The sequence below is a fragment of the Catharus ustulatus genome, chromosome 9, assembly GCF_009819885.2.
Source record: "Catharus ustulatus isolate bCatUst1 chromosome 9, bCatUst1.pri.v2, whole genome shotgun sequence".
NCBI lineage: Eukaryota > Metazoa > Chordata > Aves > Passeriformes > Turdidae > Catharus > Catharus ustulatus.
In genome coordinates this window covers 17,116,582-17,140,082 of record NC_046229.1, presented here as the reverse complement: position 1 = coordinate 17,140,082, position 23,501 = coordinate 17,116,582, and the positions used below count along the sequence as shown (strand labels likewise).

General features: G+C 41.5%; 3 long non-coding RNA genes across 3 annotated transcripts; all 3 read right to left on the bottom strand.

The window, feature by feature from the left end:
• Positions 1–893: 893 nt before the first annotated feature.
• LOC117000344 lies at positions 894–8,189 on the bottom strand. The gene is made up of 4 exons (XR_004418749.1): positions 8,034–8,189; positions 6,852–7,206; positions 1,132–1,391; positions 894–1,056 (listed from the first exon to the last, which is right to left on the bottom strand). It is a non-coding gene; the product is annotated as an uncharacterized LOC117000344 (long non-coding RNA).
• Positions 8,190–11,217: 3,028 nt separating this feature from the next.
• On the bottom strand, positions 11,218–13,142 carry LOC117000343. Its single transcript, XR_004418748.1, has 3 exons — positions 13,065–13,142; positions 12,901–12,975; positions 11,218–11,499 (listed from the first exon to the last, which is right to left on the bottom strand). It is a non-coding gene; the product is annotated as an uncharacterized LOC117000343 (long non-coding RNA).
• A 5,096-nt stretch (positions 13,143–18,238) lies between these two features.
• On the bottom strand, positions 18,239–22,502 carry LOC117000345. The gene is made up of 3 exons (XR_004418750.1): positions 22,419–22,502; positions 20,259–20,421; positions 18,239–18,310 (listed from the first exon to the last, which is right to left on the bottom strand). It is a non-coding gene; the product is annotated as an uncharacterized LOC117000345 (long non-coding RNA).
• Between the last annotated feature and the right edge of the window lie 999 nt (positions 22,503–23,501).

Here is a 23,501-nt window from a genome sequence, read left to right as displayed (position 1 = left end):
ACTGTCAGGGTCAGTGAGGCAGCACCATTTGGGGAGAGGAAGGAGACAAGGAGCTGCTGATTGCATCTAATTAGGCCTTTTGTTTCCACTTTGGAACTGTCTTTTCAATGCACGTGGAGAATGGGAGCATCAGTCAGTTCTGAGGCTTGTGCTGTCCCTACAGGGGCAGCAGGGGAAGGAAAAGCCCAGGCACAGCCATCAACACCAGCCTCACCATCTTCCCTCACAGCTGGTGTGGCTCAGAGCAGCCTTGTTCTCCCCCAGTCCCCAGTGAAGCCTCTGTAGAGAGACCCAGAGTTGCTGTGGAGCCAGACTTGCAATGTTCTCCCACATTTTAAGCACTACAAGGTCCTCACGGGGTCTTGCTCAGAGTATAATATCTTGCCTAGCTCTGGTTTTCCTCCCTGTAGCTCAAGGTTCCTACATGGAAACAACTGTAAATGGAGGGCGCCTCAATCCCCTTGTGCCCTGGATTCAAACTGTATTACAGTGACACGTGCTCAAGTGACAGAATAACACACCTGATCGCAGTAGATCACATTATAACAAGGTTGCTGCAAAACACTCATCAGCCGCGTTTTTGCAACAGTCATTGGTCTCTCTGGGCTTCAGCGCAGTGCTTAAACCTGACTCCAGGACATTTTGAAGTGAGGCACACAGTTCCATGCTTCAGGACAAAGCCTGGCCCTCTCCATGAGCTACTCTCACTACTCTGCATCCACGTCTGAATTTTTACTCCAAAAGCAGACCATAACTGTCTGCTAGTGCTCCAACAACAGCCCAAAGCAACCATATAGAAACGGAACGATTGAAACAATAAAAGCATTGAGACATACAAAATACAAATACCCACAATGTCACAGCTTAACTACACAGCTACTTACTAAGACTTGTTGGGTGGTGCTTTGTGCCACATCTTGCTGAGTGCTGACCTGTGAGACTGTCCCCTCTTCTGCTGCTGTAACTTCAGGCAGACCTCCGTCCTTCTGCAAGCTGTCCAGAGCAGGGCTGCACTGAAGGCACATCTGATTCTCTCCATCAAAACCACCCCATTTTCTAGAAAGAAAGACAAAGTTTGATTTACCACATGCTGGGACTATGCACACTGCAGCTGCTGCTTTTCCCACTTACCCAAAGGGAGACCATGTCCTACAGTTCCAGTCCATGGCTGTCACCAAACCAGTGCTCCACATGAATGGCACAGACAGTGCCTGCAGCAGGAAGCAGGACTGAAGGGTGATGCTTCAGCTTCCCCCAAAAGGCAAGAGTTACCCCAAATTTTCCAGCTTCCTCTGCCTGGTGAGTGCTCGCACTGTTCAAAGGCGCCGCTTCCTGCATGGAGAGCACCAGCAGGAGCCCCAGCGCTTTGGACTGCCAGGGTGATGAAGGCACTGCAATGACAAGACACTTGCACCTAAGAGATTATTTCTGCATGGTACTGAGCCTTGTCCCTGCAATCAGTGGGCTCAGGCAGTCTAAGCCACCCTTTCTCATGGAAACAGAAGGTGGTTACTAGGCCAAACAATTTCTGAAGCATAAAGTTTTTAAAAACAAACAAACAAACCAAAACCCCCTCGAGGCTCAGAAAAGACCAGTGAACCATAAAGACCTAGTCAGACAGTCCAGGTCCAAATTAGCGGCACTGAATTGTGGGTCAACAGTGCAAAACCTTTCAGCTTTTTGCTACCAGTATCAGAAGAAAACCAGGGTGCATTTAAACTCCAGCACCTTTCCACAGTTTAACAGTAAATGGCCTATATTGAATAGCTGGCAACACATGCACTCTCCTTGTTTTCCTTCCTTGTTAAATGTTTCCTGGCATGGTGACAGGTAAAGCATAATACAGCTTGGCAATATGGCTTTTACATGGTGAAACAGCTCCTCCGTGCTACGCTAGAATACATATTACTGTGACAAGGGGCTTTATTCTGAATTATCTGCACATACTAAAAGCCAGTGGGAAATTGGAGGAGAGTTTAGTGAAAACTACATAAGATTTTGTTACTGCTGAGCGGAAAATTTTGGATGGAAATCACGGAGTGTGGGGCTTAATCACAGCTCCTTCTGCTCGGCACACTGTGTAAGGCAGCCCCAGCCATTAAAAATTCACTTGGGAAAGGTGGATGGTTATCCAGCATTAAGCATGTTTCTGTGGCACTGAATTCTTCAGATCGCTTGGGGAGGTAAGTCATCCACTTTTTAACTGACAGTGCTTGTTGATAAAAACAGTACAGAGAGCTGGATGGAGCACTTACACAAAGCTGAGAGGTGAGATAGACAGAGAGGATTTATCCTGTGGTGGGGGATCTGGTTAGCAATAAAGCAGTGCTGACTTCTAAGCATGGAAATGATCAGGTTATGCAATTATTTCTTAGCATGTATGTGAGGGATGGAGAGCAGAAACCCACCAAGCCTGGCTGCACTTCCTAGGAGACAATCTTCCCCAGAGCCACTGTTGTGCCTCACAGAGGCATCTTCACTTGGCAGCTCTCTGAAATGTTGGAGCCATTTTGCATTCCAAATTTATAAGACATTTTGTATCAGGAAGCTGCTGTTTAACAAAGGTCTTGCTTTCTCTGTGAACTGGAGATAAAATGCTAAAAACATTCTGACTGATGGAAGTTGTTTTTGAGAGCTTGAGCTGAAGAAAATGACCAAGAGAACAGTGAAATTTCTGAGCCAGCATGTTGTTCTGTTTCTCTCTCATGGACTCGTTTTCATACTCAAAATTTTCTTATTGCTGCTTTGCCCAGTCTATGGGAGGTTTCATGCAATGGTCATCACTGGGTTCTTAGATGCTTGTTGGCTTTTTCCCCTTGAAGTTTTTTTCTACTTAATATCAAAACAATGTGCTCACTTCATATTCTCAGATTTTTTTAAACTGATGTTGAAAAATTCTGTCTCAGATTATTGTCACCATCCCACACCCACTAGAGGCCTCAGACAATGACCTGATAGAGAGCTTGAAGACCAAGAGAATGTAAGTGTCCGACTGAATAGGGCCTAAGATAAAAAAAGAGTCTGTGCTGCTGTATACCACTTCATTAAATGAGAAGATTGTTGTCCGTACTGTCTTGGCTATCTCAGTCACCATGAAATCTCATAGGAAGACAGAAATAATCTCTCTGGTGTCCTCTGTAGAACAGGGTTGGAAGCACAATCAGAAATACTGAGGAAACTAGTGATTGTATTCTTCAGATGTTGTCTACCATTGGCCACACAGGGCATCCACCATGCAGGGCAGCCCAGTAAACTGGATAAACGGAAGTTAGTATTGGGAAGCAAGGATGAATAAAGGCAAAAAATGTTCTTTGCCATTACTGTTACATGAATCCTGGAGATTTGCATTAATGAGACATTCCAGAATAAATGCAACCGTGCCAAAAAAATGCAAGGGAAAATGAGAGAGCTGTGGTTCCTCAGCTATTTCTGTTGGATGCTTCTTAAGACCTCCAAGTGACTAGCACAGTTCTCACCAGTTGAATCTCAGCCCTGCAGCCTTCATCCGTGCTCCATGCAATATGACAGGGAACTGACCATCCTTTGAAGTCAGGAGACATATTTCACAAGTAGTCTGTCAGCAGAATTATTTCTGAGGCCTTTGATTAATAATGTAGGACATCAGTGATCTAGGAAAACTTTAACATCAGCACTGTACTTGGCTGAACAGAACAGCTGTTGACATCCTTGTTGTTGTTTCTTGGCTGAAGACAGATGTTTGTGAGGTTAGATGGAAAAGGCTAGAGTGTATGAACATACTGGAGTCAGTGGAAAGCACTCACCGTTTCCTTACACTTATGTGGTGACAATCTGTATTCCAGGAACTCTATTAGATTATAATTGCTCCATGGGTGGAGCCAGTGGCATCCCTTAGGAGCTGAGACACTCCTGATGCTTGTATGATGATGTCTGAATAGTCCTTGCATGGCAGAGAAAATACAAGTGCATTCAGGAAGAGCAATAAATATCATCAATTGCTCTACTGGATTAAATTTTTGAAGGGTGCTCTGGTCTCAGATGTTAATGGTGTGCTTAATTTTCCTTGAAAGGGTCGTGATAAACTCAGGAAAATATAATTCAGGGATGAGGCATAGTATCTGCTATTGAAGACAGGCTGGGTGTTCTTAATGGCTGAAAAAGACTGTTCAGCAGCAGATCAGGTGTGTAAAAATATGACCTCTCTAATGCTCCCAAGTTCAAAATTATTTGCTGGGTAAGTGTCGTTTGAACAACTTAGAGCTTCACAGTTTACTAAAGGATGTGTTTTGTATTCTGGTCCAAGTATGTCTACACCAGAAAATGCTTTTTCTGCCTCATCTGAAATGCCAAATGTGAGGCAAAATTTTGCTTCAAACTTCCATGAAAAGCTAAAGCTTCTCTATCCACAATAATATACAAACTACATAGTAAATCATCCTTCTGAAAACATTTCATCCACTTTGTATTTTCAGTCCAACGATTAAGGCCTTCTGTAAGTAAATCTCTTATTTCTTTCAGGGAACAAAACTGCCCTGAGCTCACAGACACTTTCACCTTGAGGATCCCATAAGAAAACAGTTCTGGGGATGGAGAGGTGAGAACACATGTCAGGAGGTGCTGGGGCCCTGCTGTTCTCAGAGCTGTCCCCTCAGACAGTCCCACAGAGAGAAACATCAAAGCAGGAAGCAAGTTTCATCCTGCAGAGGGAAGCACCTGTGCCAGAGGCATGCTCAGGAATGGTCAGACTATTACAGGTATAGAAAATTTGCTAGGATCAGTCTTCATTCACCTTCCTTCTTTCCAGCTTTATTTCTCAGGCTGTGAACTTCTCAGCCTGCACAGGAGCTGCTTCTATACCCACTAAAGAAGTCACTGGAGCGTTCTCTGTTCATGCTGTGGGAGTGGAGACTTTTACCACACTGCCCAGTTACACAGACAGGTGAACTCAAGATTTTAAGCATTAATGTGATAAAGTTGAGAAGTGGGGCTAGCAAGAAGTTTGGTGAGGGTGGTCATGATTTGCTGAAGGTCTTGAGGTGAAGCATGGCATGAACTTGGAAAGAAGCCAGAACAAGTAAGCTCACCACGGCTCTTGTGTTGAGAAATAACCTTAAGCACAAGACAGATCACTGTGCCCAGACTCCCGTGGCTCTCATATTGGAACCAGCACCATTACAGCATGGAAGGAGGTTAACAACCAACTCACTTCTCTGAGCCACTAGACACAAGGCAGAAACCAGCTGGAGGGTGCCCAGAGCTGCTCCTAGGCTACTGCCACAAGGGAAAAAAATCAACTTGTTTTGCTGCTGCAGATATGAGACAGGTTTGAAGGGGTTCACTGCTGTAGGACTAACAGCTCTTAAGCACTGATTAGCTGATATAGAATTAAGAATGCATTATCCAGTCCATGTGCCTTCTGATGGACTTTCAGAAAAAAGCACCCCACCACCAGGTGTAGGTGATGTTTGTTACTATGTAGGTGTTACTCAAAGATTTGAGAATTAAAGCATTTTTAAATTTGAATGTTACAAATTATTAGGGAGAATTAATAGAATTAATAGGTTTTTTAGAAGTTCAGTAAATTCTATTATTGAATCTGCTTTTGTGTTTTGCAGCATTAAACCAATAATTATCTTCCAGATACACAATAAAACACAACCAACAAAATAGAGTCCATCAGACTGTATCATCTACCATTATTTATCTATGTTTGTGCCACAATTTCATCACTTGATCAAATAATAGCAGATTCCACAATATGTCATTCACGTATCCCCAGTTTATCTATAATGATTTTCCTCTTGTCAGCTCATTTCTTGAACCTTTGCAGAATCTGGTTTCAATAGTACTATAAACAATCATCATTGCATTGTAAAACTGGAAACTCTCCACTAAAATAGTGTTTTGATCTGGGTTGCCATAGTAATAAGTCTGTGCTCCCCTCTTTGGAGGCCTTGTTATATGAAGTATCTGTGATTTGCTCAGAATGGCCCCAGTTCATCTGTCAAAGTAGGTTTTTCCTTTTTTAAAATAATGATCTAGAAAATCCCACAGTGGCAACAAATATTTTACAACCATAACGAGAAACATTGTATCACTCAAGCTTTGTAAATCTATGCCATTATTGCATTAGAATAAATCACTTTCCTTAGGTATATTACTTAGAAATATGCAATTCTAATTTTAGAGCGTGTATTCAATAGGGGGTATTTATTTTTATGTAAAGAGAATTATTAACTTTGACTTCAAAAATACATCACATGTCAGATTGTGTTTAGAGGCCCTGCAGCAAAAAGAAAAAAAAAAAACAACCCTGAAATTCTTTCTTATTTCTATCAAAATATCACAAATATCCAGTCAGCTTCAGATTTAGTTACTCTAGTCCATTCTTAGGTGCTGATTTTTATAATGAGATCAGATATTACCACAGACTTTACAACTGCACACTTAGATAAATGATATTCAGATTATATACTTGTAAAAATTAGAAGTCCTGAAAATACATCAGCGGCACTATGAAAATATATCATGATACATTATTTTAAGTAGAAATGTTCCAGTTGGTTACAGTAATTTGATACATGAACGATGATATTTCCTCCTGCAGGAATGAGAGTAAACAAACACTACATCAACACTCCAGTGACAGACTCCATGGAAAAAAGTGAGGACAGGGACCATATTTTACCTAAGACAAATGGTTAAGTTGGTGACTTTATGCAAGTTGCTACCAGCTACAGGATTACTTCATGTAACTCACTGTCACCTACTGCCTCCTAATACCTGACAGAGGAATATTAAAATCATCAGTGGGAGAAAGCATGGAAGGCATCTATCTCTTATTCAACGAATTCTAATTAAAAAGCAATTACCTTTCGGTGAGGACTCTGCAGCCTCAGGCCCCTCCTCACAGGAAATGTTGGTTGGCTCCTTGGCAAACAGAAGGAGATGAGCTGAGCTGCATATTCATATTTCCTTGCATTTTGCCAACCACTTAGTTCTGAGTAGTGCTAGATCATGGGAAGTCTTCGAAAATAGTTTTATATCATTTTGCCAAGTGGATCCCCAGAAGACGCTGTGGGGGCAGAGGTGCTACACATCTTCTGTTATAATTGACCTGGGCTTTGAGATTTCTCTGTCATGATGTATCCCAGGAAGGTGCATGACGGGAAGAAACTTGTTATTCCTCCAGCAGTGCCAAATGGACAAGATCAAGTAGGCCTGGGACTTGAAAAAAAAGCAAGAAATATTGACAGATAAGTAACCACTCCAGTAAATGACAGGCAGGCACAAGAAGCTTGATTTCCTTGGGGTTCAGAGGTAATCTATTAACCTTAAAACATTTCAGTGCAAATTTGATAGATTTTTTAAAATACAAAACGTAAGATGTTTAATTGAAATCATAAGATCTGTTTTGATTTCTTTTACTCCTTGCCAGATAGCAAAGAACAAAAATCTACCCATGACTGAAAAAGCTAAAGCCAGACTTAATCCAACCCAAAATATTTACTTATTAGATTACAAAAACTCTATCTGTAATATAGTTCAAGAACATTCAAGGTGTCCTCTGAGAAGCTGTCATTTTTTATGGCACTGTGACTGGCAGTGGAACATTTGTTTTGCAATTCTTTGGATAGTAGCTTATCAACAGCCAGGGAAATGCTAGGACAAATTAAGGCCAGCAAGGTGGGCCAAACTAATTAAGAGCAGAATTTGTCTCTTGAGACCACTGTCTCCTTCAGTGAGCCCAGTGCCAGCCCAGCCCATCCTGATGCATGTCCTGGGGCCCAGGAGCAGCAGAATTCTCGTGGATGCTGTGTACCCACACATACACACACACCTGGTCACACAGCCCACACTCAGGATGAAGCACTAGCTCTTCATGCTGGCATGATCCAGAACAGAAGGAATACAATACTTTGGATTTAGGCTCCATTACAGAGGCTTTCTGTAACTTTTACTTTGAGATGTTCTCATCTTCCCTCTGTTTGCAGCTGGGAATTCTCTTGCACTGAGAGGTATCCTCTTGGCCAGAAGCAGCTTTGCTGCCTTACCCGAAATTCTGTTGACATTTGGCTGAGGTTCCAGTTTAAAGAATCATTCCTGCTGTCCCCTGTGTGTCTCCCTGCTGAATTCTTGTATCCTGCAAGGCGCTCTGGGTCCACACTCGTGGCACAGCAAGAGCAGTGCTGTACATTGCCTCAGGCCTTGCTAAAGAGGTTGCTGGAACAGAGAGGGAAGTGGATGAAGAGGCCAAATTCCCTCCACCTTGCAACTCTCTAGACAGCTTGTATTCCTCCCACAACCTATTCTCATCTTCTGTTGCAGGACCAGCATGAAGAAAAAGCTTTAAAACAGCGGAACACAAAAGGAAAGAGAGGATGAATCACCTCGGCCTCCCCATGCAGTCTACCTCCAAGCATTCTTAATTGACATCTTCCTTGCTACAGTTTAAATGGATTACACTTTGATCTATCCACCCTTGAGAACAGATTATTTATATGAATTGAACACACAGCACAATAATTTCCTCCTTTCCTCCCATAATTTTTTGCATATTTGTTGAAGTCTGTTACTTTCTCTGGGTTAAATTACACCCCTCATTCAATCTTCCCAAGTAGATTATGTTTTCCAGACCACTGGCTCTTTCTGCTCTTATCCTCTGGACAGTGTCTTATTGATCAGCTGCTTCTGGAGATTAGTCCCTTGTTCTGCTGTCACAAGCAGCCAAGTAAGGTAACAGTTGGTCCTGGAAATGAGTTATGTAGATGAAAGAGAGAGGTTTGGTGCTCACTGAGGTTGGTGGAGGCTCACAGGAAAGATGATACAGGTTTGGTCCCACAGATCCATTTTTTCAAAGATGGGGTTTAATTCTGGATGGATCAATACTTTCTGGCAAGATTCCAACATATGCGCACCATGAAGTACATGAGTACAGTAATTTCACGACTATAAGGTGCACCCTTTGGACTAAAATTTGTGTCTGAACCCGGAAGTACGCCTTATAGTCCGGTGCACCTTATATAATGCACAAAGTTGCGAAATTTACCAACCTGGAAGTGCGAGCCACGAGCCAAGCCGCGAGGGTGGGTGGGACCGGGCAGGCGTGGGCAGCTCCCGGCCAGCAGGAGCCACACGGGGAGGGAGTGGGCAGCCCCGCACCGCCGCAAACTGCGGGCAGCCTGGCGCCGCCCTGAGCCGCGGGTAGCCCCAAGCTGCCCCAAGCTATGGGCAGTCTCGAGCTGCGGGCAGTCCCGAGCCGCCCCAAACCACAGGCAGCCCCGAGCCGCCCCGAACCACTGCGAGCCGTGGCAGCCCTGAGACGCCCTGAATCACAGCAACCCCGAGGTGTGAGCCGTGGCCGCCCCAAGCCCCGCCTTGCCAGCTGGGGGCGGGCGGGAGTGCCGCGCCTGTGCACGGGAAGGACGCTTGGGGCTGTGTTTAAAGGCTATAGCAATCTGTGAAAAATGTTTGCAAATTGAGCACCTGCCAGTAAACTCCACGATCACGGCATTCCGTTACTAATTTGTTTCTTTGTTGCACGCAGCACAGATCCTCGCTGCAAAAAAAAAGTGTGCCTTATAGTCTGGTGTGCCTTATAGTCATGAAATTACCATAATTCATTAAAGTTAAGGAAACACAATGTGTAGATTCAAACTTATGCCTGTATTTTACAGAAACAGGAACTGCCTACAACATACTTACAAAAAATCCCCAAAATACTGCTTATTTTTAATATTTTAGTTTTAATTTTTTCCCTGGTTCTATTTATACATTAATAAAATTAAATTATATTACCTTTTGATATCTTCTCTTTTTAAATTACGTGACCCCCAATTCTCATTTATACCAGGAATGCTTTTGGCTTGCTCTTGATAATAGCATGTAAATTAGATACAATAAAATATACTCCCACCTAAATGTCCCTCTGCTCTGTCACAGTGATGTAACATAGCATTGGTGTAAATGAATCATGGACCTCAACTTTGTAGATCCATTTTGATTTTTTAAGCTTAACATCTTAGCATGATGCAAGAGCAGCTACAGTTGTATTTCCAGTAAACTGTTATTATATTCATAATGCCATAACAGACATTTTCAGAAAATAGTAATGTAGGTTTTTCAGTGCATAATTTGGTGGCTTTGGGAATATTTGAAGAGGGAATGTGTTGGATCTGGATTCTGAAATATACTTTAATACCTACTTGCTAATTACTGCTGGGCCATCCAGAACGCTCTGCAGTCACTTTATGAGAGTTCTCTCTGACCCATCCCACACCTTCCATCAGCTCAATGTGGACACAGCATTATTCAGTTTCCTCATGCTGTGAGGGGTTAGGTGAGGCAAAGGCTCACACACCAGAGTCTTATCCTAGCTCCTAAATCTTCTTTTGTCCACCTGAAGTCTCCTAATTGTAACACTGAAGAACATAATGGGAAAAGAGTATCGACTTGTTTAATTTCAAACAGGCTATGTGAACTATCTTTACAATAACTACGTGTTTCAATAATTTATAACTGTGATGCTATACCTGACAAAATGAGTCACATAACTAGAGCAATGTGCACTTTAAGTTTAAAGTCAAGGTCTTCCTTGCTCATTTTAATGACTTCTCTTGTGCACAAGATATTAATATTCCTGTGAGCAAACATAGCACTGACTCATTAATCAATAGGGGCTGGCTCCTCTACATAATAACAATAGCCATACTAGATAATTAACTTTTGTTCCATTTGCTTTAGTTTGTACATAATTTCCAGTGGCTGACACTGGATAATAAAAAGCTTTGCAGATGACAGACACCTTTTAAAATCCTTTTTACTAGTTTTGGGAAATGATCCACACCTACTGATATAAGTAAAATACAATGTAGGTGTCTGTGTGTGTCCATGCCATATTTAAAAGGAGGCAACTGACAATAAATAAAAGATCTAATAAATATTGTAAGGCTTCAGTGAGTCCTGCTGTTAAATTGTAGCATAGTGAAAGATTTGCATTTTCCTGTCATGTAGTTATAAGGCAGACTAGAGATAAAGGGATGTCTACAATTAAATGAGTATTCTAGGCAACTGGCAGATTTCCTGAGTCCATACTGGGATAAGAAACACAGATGTTTCTAAACCAGCTTTTTTCCTTGAACACATTTTAAATTTCAGGGTGAGTTCAGTGAAGGCGGCAACAGCAGAAACTCTACTGCAGCCCTGAGAGACTTACCATGGGGTGAGGTACAACACTGTGCCGGAACACAAAGGAAAAGGTAACTTTAAATCCAGTCCTTTGGGTTGCTCATTTTGCAGGGTAGCTCCACAGGCAGCTGCAGCAGCTCCTTCCAGGAGCCCATGGGCTGTGGCACAGGGCAGGGACACACAGCATGGAAAGCAGAACCCCCAGAGCACGGGCACTCACTGAGTGCCACTGTGAGGCACCAGGGAGGGATGGCTCTTAGCACAGATCATCGCTGTCTTTGCTCCCATTGTTAGGGATTCTTAGTAATTGGAGATGTTACTTCTGCCTTCTTCCTTCAAACAAACAAACAACCCAAAACACACAGAGAGACAACTTGGTGTCATTAGCAGAGCAGGCTGAAGAGGGAGAAATCTGCTGTGTGCAGGACGTGGAGGGTTCATAATCCACTTTTCTTCCAAAGTGAAAGTAATTTTTTCTTTGAAAATAAAAGAAATCTCAAATCACCTAATGCTTTCTTTTGACATTTTACATGTTTAAATTGTTTTCTCATGTGGAATATAACATGGCATCAAATAAACCACACTTGAGTGCTTTGAAAAGCAAAACCTGAAAAAGTATATTTCATAGATATCAATCTGTCTGACAAATAATGAGTTTCTGCCACCTCTATATTTCTTCTTGACTGATATGGGTTGTTGGGGAAGTCAGCCTGGCATTCTGCAGTTTCAGAGATCATGGAAGTGCATTTTCTGAAGAAAATAATGTCCCACTGATTTTCTTTAACTGGATACTTAACTGTAGACATTAGCTCTGAAATAAATGTGCTTATAATCCACTGTGGAAGACACAGTTCAGTATAACACACCTATCACTGTTCTCATCTGTAGCTGCTGTTTCCTTTGTGATACTGAGTGTTGCAGGGCCAGGTACTTGCCTGTGTAAATCACTGCAGCTCATTGTCACTAAATGAGCTGCCATGATTTGCCCAGATGAAGATCATCCCTTAGATGTGATGTTGATAAAGTACCCTCACCAACGTGAGCATGAACTATTTGTGAAATGTTTCTGCCTTCAGGATCAGAGATGAAGATAGCTATCACCCTTATTCACACAAAACACCCCATGCAGAGACTGCCTTGATTAAGCCTTAAATCAAAAGGTAAAGCATGTGAAACAAAGCAGCCTCATACACCTGTTAGGGGAAAAACAGAGGCTACTAAGTGAGCACCTATTTGCATTATACAGTATGTTCTCCAGCAGGAATAAAATATACTGCAAGTCAATGGTCCGTCAGCTTCTATATAGAAGGGAAAACATTCTTGTGTTCAAAACTGTGGAAATATCAATATTTCAAAAGGTAGTTTTACGGTTCATTCAAGCACTGATAAGAAATCATTACACTTTTTAAGAATATTGATGATTATGGAGAGGCATTTAATGGAGGGAAAGCCTTTCTTTGCAGTTCGTTAGTTTGTGCATGTCTAATTGACTCTTCAAGACTCTTTTGCCTGAAATACTAAACACAGTTTTAACTAGGTAATTTTTATAACAGTTATAAGCAAACATCTCCACCTTATAGAAATTTCTTTTCTGTATCTCCCCAATGAGTACTGTCAAGTTCTAGACAGAGTTCAATGCAGGAAACACACGGAAAATCAGCACTTAAATCTAGGCTACCCAAGGAGCTGATTTAGTAGATTAGACATTAGGTTTGGAATATATCGTGGGCTCACCTCTTTGTCTATCAGGATTGGTTATGAGGATTGATTCTGTGGCAGCTGTTAGATCCTGGTTTAGTTATCTGGGCACTAGGAGTGGGAAAAAAAAAGGTGAAAAACAATGTGTAAGAACTCTACCAGCTCCAGTAGCACAAAACAATGCAAAAGTACCCACTGACCTGCCTGAAAGATCCCTGTCCCCAGTGGGGTTGTGTGGACACTCCCTCTTGAGGCTTTTCCCACTTAGCAGGCTCTGGGCTATCTAGGGCAAGAAGAGGATTATGGCACAGCTGAAAGCACAGGGGTAGCTGTGCATGTGGAAGGCACTGGCTGGGCTCTGCAAAACAGTGTCATTAAACATGACCTCCGAGGCTATTGCAAACTTCTGTGGTATACAATCAACTATTAAGTCAATGAAATCACTTGTATCGAAGACATTGTGACACTGTCTGAGCATGGGAATGAAAATAAAAAGACAGCCCTGCATGTACATATGGTCATGGTCCAGTGCAGTAAGTGTTACTGCTTGGTTTGCTGAAGCATACTGGACAAGCTTTAGAGCTTGTTATTTTTGCAAGAAGTACAGTGGAGGAAATATCTGATGTATATTTTAGTAGAAAATACAGTCAGAACCAAGGCAAATGTAAGGCAAATGTTTTGCGGTTTCAACATCAAAAATGACACTCTGTGCAAAACTCCTGTGATTACAGATATATGTCTCCCCCTGTGAATATTTCTCTTTTTTATTCACCTTGGTTCTTGCCCCAGAAGATTGGAAGCAGAATTAGGGGCCTCTGTAGAGAGACATTTCTAGGCCCCATTTTGCTGAACCAACAGATGTGGATCATTGGGATGACTCTGACAAGCACAACAACTTTTAGTTGCTTAGTGGCATCCAGAGCCTTTGGGGATTTACCCAAAATTAGTGAGAAAAGCTGTGCCAGCCTTATCAGCTGGTGTGCTCTGGTCCTCTTTGCTCCCAGTTGGGTCTGGAAGGCATCATTCACCCCTGCCCCTGCTGGGCCAGACGTGGCAGCCAGGCAGAGGTAGCAGGGCACAGCTCTCAGCAGCTGGCCCTGCCTCCCTGCCAGCTTCCACGTGGACACAAATGCATGGAGATCCCCTGCTGGCTGCAGAGCCCATGGGGCTTGGTGCCACCTGGGGTAAACCACATGGGACCCTATAGGCCATCAGGTATTTTTCAAAAGGATCCTGGAGTCCAAAATAACATGACCCCATAGCCTGCCTATGCTGAGCTTTTGTCATTTTTTTTCCAGTTCCTTATTGTAATAATATTATGTGAGACTGGATGATAGCACCAGGCATTTGTCTCCATATTTAGCTGGAATATTTAGCTGGAGTGCATTATCTAAGGGAAAAGAACACAGAACTGTCCTTGTTGACTTTTGTACTCTCTAAACCCTTTTAAATTTAAAAAGAAGGATTAAGACTCCCCCTTGAAAAAAATAAAAAAACCCCAACAAACCAAAAAACCCCACCCCAACCAAACAAATCATAAATACCAAGGGGATTACTCCATCTGTGATATTATTACTCACTTTCTGGTTTCTACCAGGTGGTAGGTCAGGCTGCAGAAATGTTCTCTGTTAACAGCAATAAAGTTACTTTACTGATCTTCAAATTCTTCCTTAAAAAACTCTACTTGACCTATTACCAAAAGAAGAGAGATGTTTAGGGAGCTGGCATGCTTAAGACTGCAGGTTTTGGGGCTTTCTCTTGTCCCAACAGAGCTGAGCATGTTTCCTTGTCCCCTTGCCTCTTCCAGTGCTGGCAGCCATCAGCTCTTTGGGGCTCTGAGTTTCATGGTCAGGGCCAAGCACAAGCTGCTCCCTGTCCATAAACGGGACATAAGTGTTACCTTCAAATGAAGAGTGACTGGAAAGGTTTGGTGAACCAAGTGTGGGATCCTTGTCCTTTCCAGTGCATACTCATGACAGTGACACCAGTGAGTGTTCCTGAACCAGGGCAGGAGTTGGACCCATGTTTTCCACTGCTTGCATCACACACACCATCCCACAGCTGCCAACTTTGCAGCTGCCACCTCTGCTGCCACAGGCTGGCTTTGAATATCAGAGCCTCAAGAAGCTGAACTCTTTTGCGTTGCTACTTAAACCACCTCTGGGATTGCTCAGCTCTGGTGAAGCAGCATTCTGCTGTTTTATGCAGTGGAAGTCCCAGACCCGAGCAAAAGTCCATTAATGGAGAAAACTAGATTTCTTTTAATGTGCTGCATGAGTTCTCAAGGCACCTCTTTACTTACAGATGAGGAGTATCCCCTTCTTCGGAAAAGCCAAATAGAAGTGTGCATGTGCTGGGTGTGATCAGGGATTGCAGCCAGATTCCCTACCCTCCTGCCTGGTTTTAGGCATATATGGTTAGATTCTTACTCTGATTCACACAAAACCCTGCATCTCTCACCTGATTGCTGATATTTTTTAAAAATAAACAGACTCTTATCTTTCCACATTCAAGTCGCTGTCCCCAGAAGTGTCCATGTAAAGATTGGTGTTGCCTACCAGCAGCTGCAGAAATGATAAATGAAGATGTATCTCTACTTCGTCTATCTGTAGCTGCATTAGCATCTGTTGGTTGTTAAGAAAATGTAGTGCCCTCATCAGGGGGTTTAATACCACTTAAAATTTTACCCAGATAATCCACATCAGGATTAGTGACACTGTGAATTAAGGATTTGTCAGCAATAAACATGGTTACCCTCACCAAGGACCATTATGAGAGAATGATGCCTAAACCTGCACCTCTGCCACACGTGTATTAAAAATGTCCTGCTGACAATGCTGTGTGAAGGAGCCAATTCTTTCACACTCCAAAAAAAGTTCCAGCCTTAATATATTCTTATAGGACCTGTTGTAGGCTATTGAGGCTATGTAAATCCATCAAGGGCTTTTCTTACCCTGCAGAGATTCACTGTAAGGAAATGCATGCCATGCTCTGCTGGGTGTGGATTGGGAAAAGCCCTTTTAGGGACATTCATCAGGGAAGTGAGCCAGGCAAGTAGGAGTTTACTGCCTTATTCTGACTCAGTCAATCCTTGAGATGTTGTATTTTAGGAACATGCCACTAGCATTATGTTGTGAATTTTGGAAGAAAAGATTGTCTGATTGTCTGTCTTTACCTCCTTTGTCCCAGAAGAGTTGTCCGTGTAAAAATAGGTTAAATATATTTACTCCCTCTTCCCAGTTTTATCTGCTGAGAGGAAGAATGTTCTGCAGCTTCAGACATCTCCTGCAAAGAGGGAACACACCCCCACGTTTGCACAGTGGCAATATGCACAGGGACCTGTTTCAAAATGAGACATTTTGGAGGACACAAAGTGGGGTGGGCACAATATCTCTTATGACCCCCTGTGCAACAGCTTGGAAGTGACCATTCCCTACACTGAAGTGAGGCATTATTTTATTTGTGATACCTTAAAGCCTGTACAAAGTGCAAGTTCTAGGCAGAATATGCTGAAACTGAAAAAAGTAGACAGATTTAAATTTTACTCTGGCTAGTTCAGCTAATCCCTGCAAAACACGAGTACTGCCAACATTAATTTTTCATCCAGCTAACTCATATTGAACATATCATCACTAGTTACTTAAAATTGAATCTATTTTTAATAGAAAAATTGATACTGGAATATGAAACATGAAGTAACACATCATTGTTCTGCACAAGACTAAGCTTTTAAAGATAGCATTGTAGACTAGAAACAGAAAAAGGTAAAAGGTTATTTCCAACATTAAAAGTAATCTACATGTTCACCAAAGCCTAGATCATCTCAAAGCAGTAATTATTCACTGACTGTAGAGAGCCTTATTGTGATATTTGCTGTATGTTTATTATTCATCACAGCAGATTATCACAGGATTACTGCAACATATTTTCCCTTTCAGTAAAATCTTATTTTCAGGTAATCTGGACTTTTTTGTCCCCCTTCACAAAATCTGCTTTCATCAGCCTCCAAGCCTGACTAATAGCCAGTTACTTCAGTTTCTACATGATTATCCTTTCTTGCATTTTATACAAAGATATCTAATTTTTTTTTTTTCTGTAATGCAAAGCATACTTTTAAAATTCATAGCCACCAAATGTGTGTGCATTATAGCAAGAATGGCTGCTTCTCTTTCATACTACAGGGCAAACAGCCAGACTTTAAAGGTTTCATAATTAGGGACTTTACCAGATTGTAACTGAAGATGTATTTGCCTATTTTTGCTGTAAAGTCAATTATAAATATGCAAAATTCAAAGTGTGAGTGACCAGGCCACACTTAGCAGACATAATAAGACTGCAGCCAATTAAAACAGAAAAAGGTTGAGTTCTCAGTTTTCTGCCCAGTGTGTTTCTGATGATGCCACAACAACAGCTGTGAACTGCCAAAGTCATCCCAGAGAGGTGGCTCAGTCTAGCCCCTGCCAAAACGAAGGATTTGCCCTAAAAGCCAGATGTTCTTGCTGCAATTTCCCACATAGAACTGACAAAATGGTTGCTCAGCATATGTGAATCCTTAAACCACCCAATAATTTCTTTATAAGAATATCAGTCCCTTGAAGATTCAGCATAAACAGACAGGAGGACAAACAAGTTTACACCACTAAAATCCTGAAATTTGTGCTTTTAATCTTTCTAACAGGACTATCTGGGTATATTTTTGTTAATTGAACACTTGAGAACAGTAATTGAAACAGTATATAAATACTGTTTTTATTCTTCTCATAATATAATCATTACGTGAGAAACACTAAACTAGACATTTGACTTTATTGATCTTTTCATGGACTAACAGTACAGGGAGTCATTTTCTGCCTAGGCTAATTAATTGATAGACTAATTCATTGATCAGGTTCTCCATAGCACAGTTGGTATTGACAAACACTGAATCTTTTTCCATCAGTTGTATTAGTTTGCACCAATTACTTTGTCTGTTTCACTTAAGCAATTACGATAGCTCAAAAGCGACAATCAGATTCTCAGCTGGTGTAAACCAGGCTGAAGACAGAGAGCTGTGCAGTTTCACTCTGTTCATTTTTCTGACTTTTAAGGTTTAACAGTGAGCTTTAAAGCACCCAAAACATCAAGTTTATCTGAGGCAAAAACCCATCACATTAGCTAAAACATGTTCATCATAGCAATGAATAGCAAACATGTTAAAGGCTTATGGATGACTTTGCTCAAAAGTTATACACAGCCTTAGAATGCTATCAGGTGCTAAGCAAGGTACCTGTGGATACAAATAAGCTTTGGAGTCACATAAAAGTTAGATGCTCAATAGACTCACATTTTCCATACCTAGGTTATCTGTAAATCAGGTCCTCAGATTATCTTGCTTCCAAGCAGCCACTGCCTTCCCAGTGCATAGAACATATCCATTTCATTATATGCAAAATCTCCATTTAGACACCTGTGATTTAAAAAAAATATTCAACTTGCTGAAGGATTTTAGGAGAATGTAGTGCTTTGTGCAGGACTTTCTCGCTTCTGGATCACTGCTGAAAGCATGCCTGGCTATGGACACTGCTGCTCCATCTATTGAGGAGAGCCAACAAAGACAGAGGATCACCAAAATACTGCCAATAAAAGGAAAAGAACCATATGGGAATTTAGTAACTTCTGTGAATTTTCAAAATAAAGACTAAGTAAAAATAGGTAAATTGAACTGATTGTTCTCTGCATAGATTTTCCTTAAAAAATATTTTTCAGGTAACCCAGGGAGTCACCAGAGCACATGGTTGTTACACAAGAAGGAGACACTGTGGTGATTTTTCAGCTAATGATGAAGAAATTAGTTTCTTTTAAGAAACAGGCCATCTCTGTCAAGTTGGCCAGTGCTGAAAAATGTAAGTCCATTAATCTCTGGTCTGCTTCTCCTAGAGTATTACAGAAAAAATGGGCCTGTGCAGGAAGCAGTCTTTGTGCTTTGGATCCACCTCTCAGCTCTGAATAACTGAGAATTCATTAAATACAGGCATTAACAGCTAGTCCTTTCTTTTAAAGTCTCCAATCACTTTTTCTCATCTTTGCATGCAAAAATAAAAAATTATATACTCTCCAGAGACACCAGCAATAGCAAGAAGAAGTCATCAAGACTAAAAAAATTTTGCTGAGGCAGTTTCCACACTCTGCTCCAAACCCAATTACTTCCTGTGCTTGACATGCTCATGGAAGCTTCCCCTTTGATGCATGGTATAGGATAAAATAAAGTGCATGTTCTTAATTAAAATGAGTGTTATTCCCTGCCACGATTGAAAAGAAACTTCTATGTGTGCCCTGTCAGTGATATTTCCATTTGCCTCAAACCCATGTGGATGCCAACACACAGGTTATATTTGTAATGTTTCTGCCTGACAAAGTAACCAGAGTACCACATCACACAGTGTATGAACTCCACAGGGAAGAGAGGCATGTGCAGGCAAAAGTGGATATGGAGAACAGTCACATAGTATGATCCTCCTAAAAAAATGCTTTGTGCCCTTCACGCAGCCAGAGCGAGCGATTTGCAGCACACAATTCAATGACATGTAATTAAAATCAATAGAAAATTGACATTACGAACCCAAAACAAATTAAAGCACAAATATAATCTCTGATTGTCATTCTGGCACTTGAAATGGAGAATTTGCTATGGAAATATACTGTAAATAGGCTGATACACACATATATGGATATACATATATTGGATATGTCTCAAGCAATCCTTCTTTATGTTTTACAATTATGATTCCTTCCCTGTGAAAAGAGATGATCTACCATCTTCTTGGCTTATTTTCAGTATAAAGTAACCTGGTCTGACTCTGATCACATGCCAGTTTTAAACAGATAACTTTATCCTAGTGGGATTTTTTTTTTTATGAGTGTCCTAACACTTGAACAACAATATAATTTCATGCAAGATCAGGTCATGCAGATCTGATGTCTCAGAACTTTGCAATTTTCCATTTTGAATGTTCTGTTTTTCATAAAGAGTTGTAGAACATGCAAAAGCAGAATAAATCTATCCTCATATTTTTCTATTATTGATATGCTATTATCTGTAGTAGTTACATATGCTGCAGGGGAAACAAATTATTTGAAATGCTATTAAACTACATTTTTCTTACCTAAACTCATGTTGTCATGTATCTGAACACAATATTGTCAAACCTCTGAAACTGCAGAACATCCCGGGAAAAGCCATGCCAATGGTGGTGTTTTATCCTGCTGGAAACGTCCTCAGCTCACAACTTCATTGGACCCAGTTGCACACTGCTCTTGTTTACATGTGAGATCAAGGGCCTTCCATTTATTACCCAGTTTATTTTTGCAGAATCCTTAAACATATGAGGCTGATATGGCCTTTAGTTACCACTGACCTTGGCATTGTCAGCAGCAATAGTACTGGTCTCTGGTTCAACTCCCTGAATTCTTCCACACCCATGTTCCATTGCGGTTCATCCTGGATGCAGTGAAGTCTTGCAGAGCTTCCAGCATTTTCAAACTGGTCCATCTCACCTGGAGAGCTCCTGAAGATGGCACCTTCACAGACAGACAATAGAGTCTGGTTTATGTCAGATACAGCATTTTGCAAGTGTGGCATTATTACCAATAAAACTGTCTGTGCATTTTGAGTCAATCAACTGTGGTCTTCCATAGACTGCTTAAATTTTTTTAAAAAATTAAACAAAACCAGAACTGATTTTTTTGTGACATTGAAATCATTCAACAACCGACAACTGATGGGGTCCTGAGTAACTTCATCTAGTGAGGCAGGGGTTTGGAACTAGATGATCTTTAAGGTCCATTCCAGCCCAAGTCAGGCTATGGATTAATATCTGCAGATTAAAGACTGTTATTTCCCACTCCAATCACAATGGGCAGACTCTTCTGTATTGTTCATGCTATGATCTCTTAGCTCCTTTTAAACACCTGCTCTTGGCCCAGGTCAGAGTCAAGACATGGTGATTTAGGATGATTGTCTCTGTATTTCTAGGGCTTTGGTCACAGGGTCACCTCCTGGCATGGACAGAAATGGCAACCACCTGTGGCACCACACTTGCAAACCCATGGCCATTGAAACTGGTCCTTGCCAGTACCTGGATTACCCCACAGCAGGTGTTTGGATATGCAGGATTGTGCTGCTGCTGCCACCAAAGAAACTCCACTCTATTGTGTTGGAGATACTCCTGGGGACAGAAGCCAGCTCTGCTCCTTTGCCCTCCACCACCTTCTATGGGATGCAGGGCTGGGCTAACACCTTGCCCCAAACCCTCATTCTTGGGGTGACAACATTCGAGTGTGCCAGCCTTGCTGAGGAGCTTTGAACCAGCTTTGGCTTTCACACAGTGTCTGCAACTCATCAATTAGCCCATGGCTGAGAAGTGCAATAGTCTAAGATTTAGAAAGTGTCCTACAGAGAACTGGTTGTATCTAGTTATTCTGCTATGTCTTTGTTCAGAATCTCTACAGAATGACCTCATTTTCATTCACAGCAGGAATAAAACCCTTACCCTAAGGAAATCTTAGGGTCCAGCTTCATTTCATGCTCCTCAGTTGTAATCATAGGCAACAGAAACATTCCCCTCCCTTTTTTTTTTTAATTTGCTGCATAATTTCAAAATATTAAATTTTCCTACAAGCCAATAAATTACCTATAGAATCTGACATGAAATTCCAAACTTGGTAATTTCCAATACCTGATTATTAAGATTTAGTACCAGTTGTTTCAGCAGAAATCACAGGTCACCAAAACCCCCAAATGTTTAAATGAATTATATCTCAACATATTACAGTCCTCATGCTTCAAAACAATGCTCAGAATCTGCCAGAAAAGCAACATGATTTAAATGTTTTATTTACCATTGCAGTTTCCACCAGGAAAGTTCATTCTGTCTTCAGAGTGACAGTAAGAAGCAATTATTGAAAAAGGTACACAGTCCTCTAATTTAGCTTTCAATAGTTGATGAATGAAATAGGAAGTGTTAACACTAGGTCACAGAAAAGTCATTTTGGTAGACTTCTGCTCCCCTCTGACAAGTAATACAGTGAACAAGGGTGGTTCTACACAATGTCTATTCATGCAAAACTTGGTTTCTTATTACCATTGAACACAGCAGAAATCTGCCTCCTCACTCTGAGCAACTGTTTCTCAATCAATAATTAAGTAACTTTAAGGTCTAGATCTATAGAAGGATATTGATATTTTCACTGAAAATGAATCAATATGAACAGGGTAAAGCATCTGAGTAAGCCTTTTTAATGGCAGTGTTTTGGCTGTGAGAAGTAAATTAATTGATTAAATGAATGGCAAATATTGGACAACCAAAGTAAATCTTTTCACACTTCCACAAACCTTTTAAGTAACTCATTTAAATTCTTTTCTCTGTTTCCGTCTTTTTTCCAAATTTGTGTTGTTTTAATAGAACTTACAGGCCTTCCTGTGAGTATGTAATGCAAGTTATGTCTTTTTTAATTGTACATTAATAAGTAGAGGTCAGATGAGTTGTAGCAAAGGAGAAGACCAAGCTGAGACTTACGGAAGGAAGGGCACTCTGTGGTGACAGACTGTGAGGGGTCCTGCTGGAAAGCCACAGTGAGAGAAGAAAGATCTACTGGAAGACTGCAAGGGAAAAATCTAGTGAGAGATGGGAAGTGGTAAGGGATAGGAAAACACATTCTCACCTTTGGTTTGGTGGACAAGAAATAGCTCTGGATAGGTCTTTTCTACCATCTTCTTAAAAAAACGTATCTGTGGCAAGTCAAACTTAGTAGAACTGGACACAAGACAAAACTTTCTAGCAGCTCCCACAGAGATGCCTCTACTGACAAACCTGTCAGCTCCTAGACACCCTGACCTGACCAGAGTATGGGCTTGTGCAAGGACTGTGCTCTAGGAGAAACCAGAGGTGCCCCATTTTCTGGGGGTGAATCTGCTGCAGTTTGCTGCAGGTTTGGCCACGAGGCTCAAGCCATGAAAGAGCTGATTCTCACCAAGCTCTGTTGCCTCTACTGCCCTCTCTGGAAACAACAGCAGAAGCTGCTGGCCTGCAAACCCACTCCAGTGATTCACATGACAGAGTAAATCTCCAGAAATCACTGGGCCTCCAGGGTTGATTCTGCCTCTAGAGCTTGATGAGAGTGAGCATTTTGCAGCTTCTTGAAGTAGGACTGTGTCTGGAGAGCCACAGTTTGAAAAACTCCCCAGCAGTGGGAAAACCACTGCAGTCTGTCAGTGAGATCACTGGGGCTGGGAGAGTCTTTCATGCCACTGGGGCAACCAGGGACAGCAGTGAAGAGACCAGGAGAGACAAAAATAACTGATTTCTTCCACTCACAGTTCTATCTCATGTTCTGAGCTAACAAATTCAGTTCAAGGCAATGCTATTTTAATTGCTGGGAACAGGTACAGTACAGCCTCATCCAGGCCCATCCCAAGATCAAGAAGGGAGCAGAAACCAAAGTTAGGGAACCATTCTTCAGGTATGTTTGCTGTGCAAAGAAATGCAAATGGGTAAGTGGGACACAGAGATGTCTTTATTTCTCCATACATCTTCCTAGTGACTATGAAGTGAGCTTCCCTCAATTCCCTAGCCTTTCTTTTTTCCACCTTTGTTCCCTTT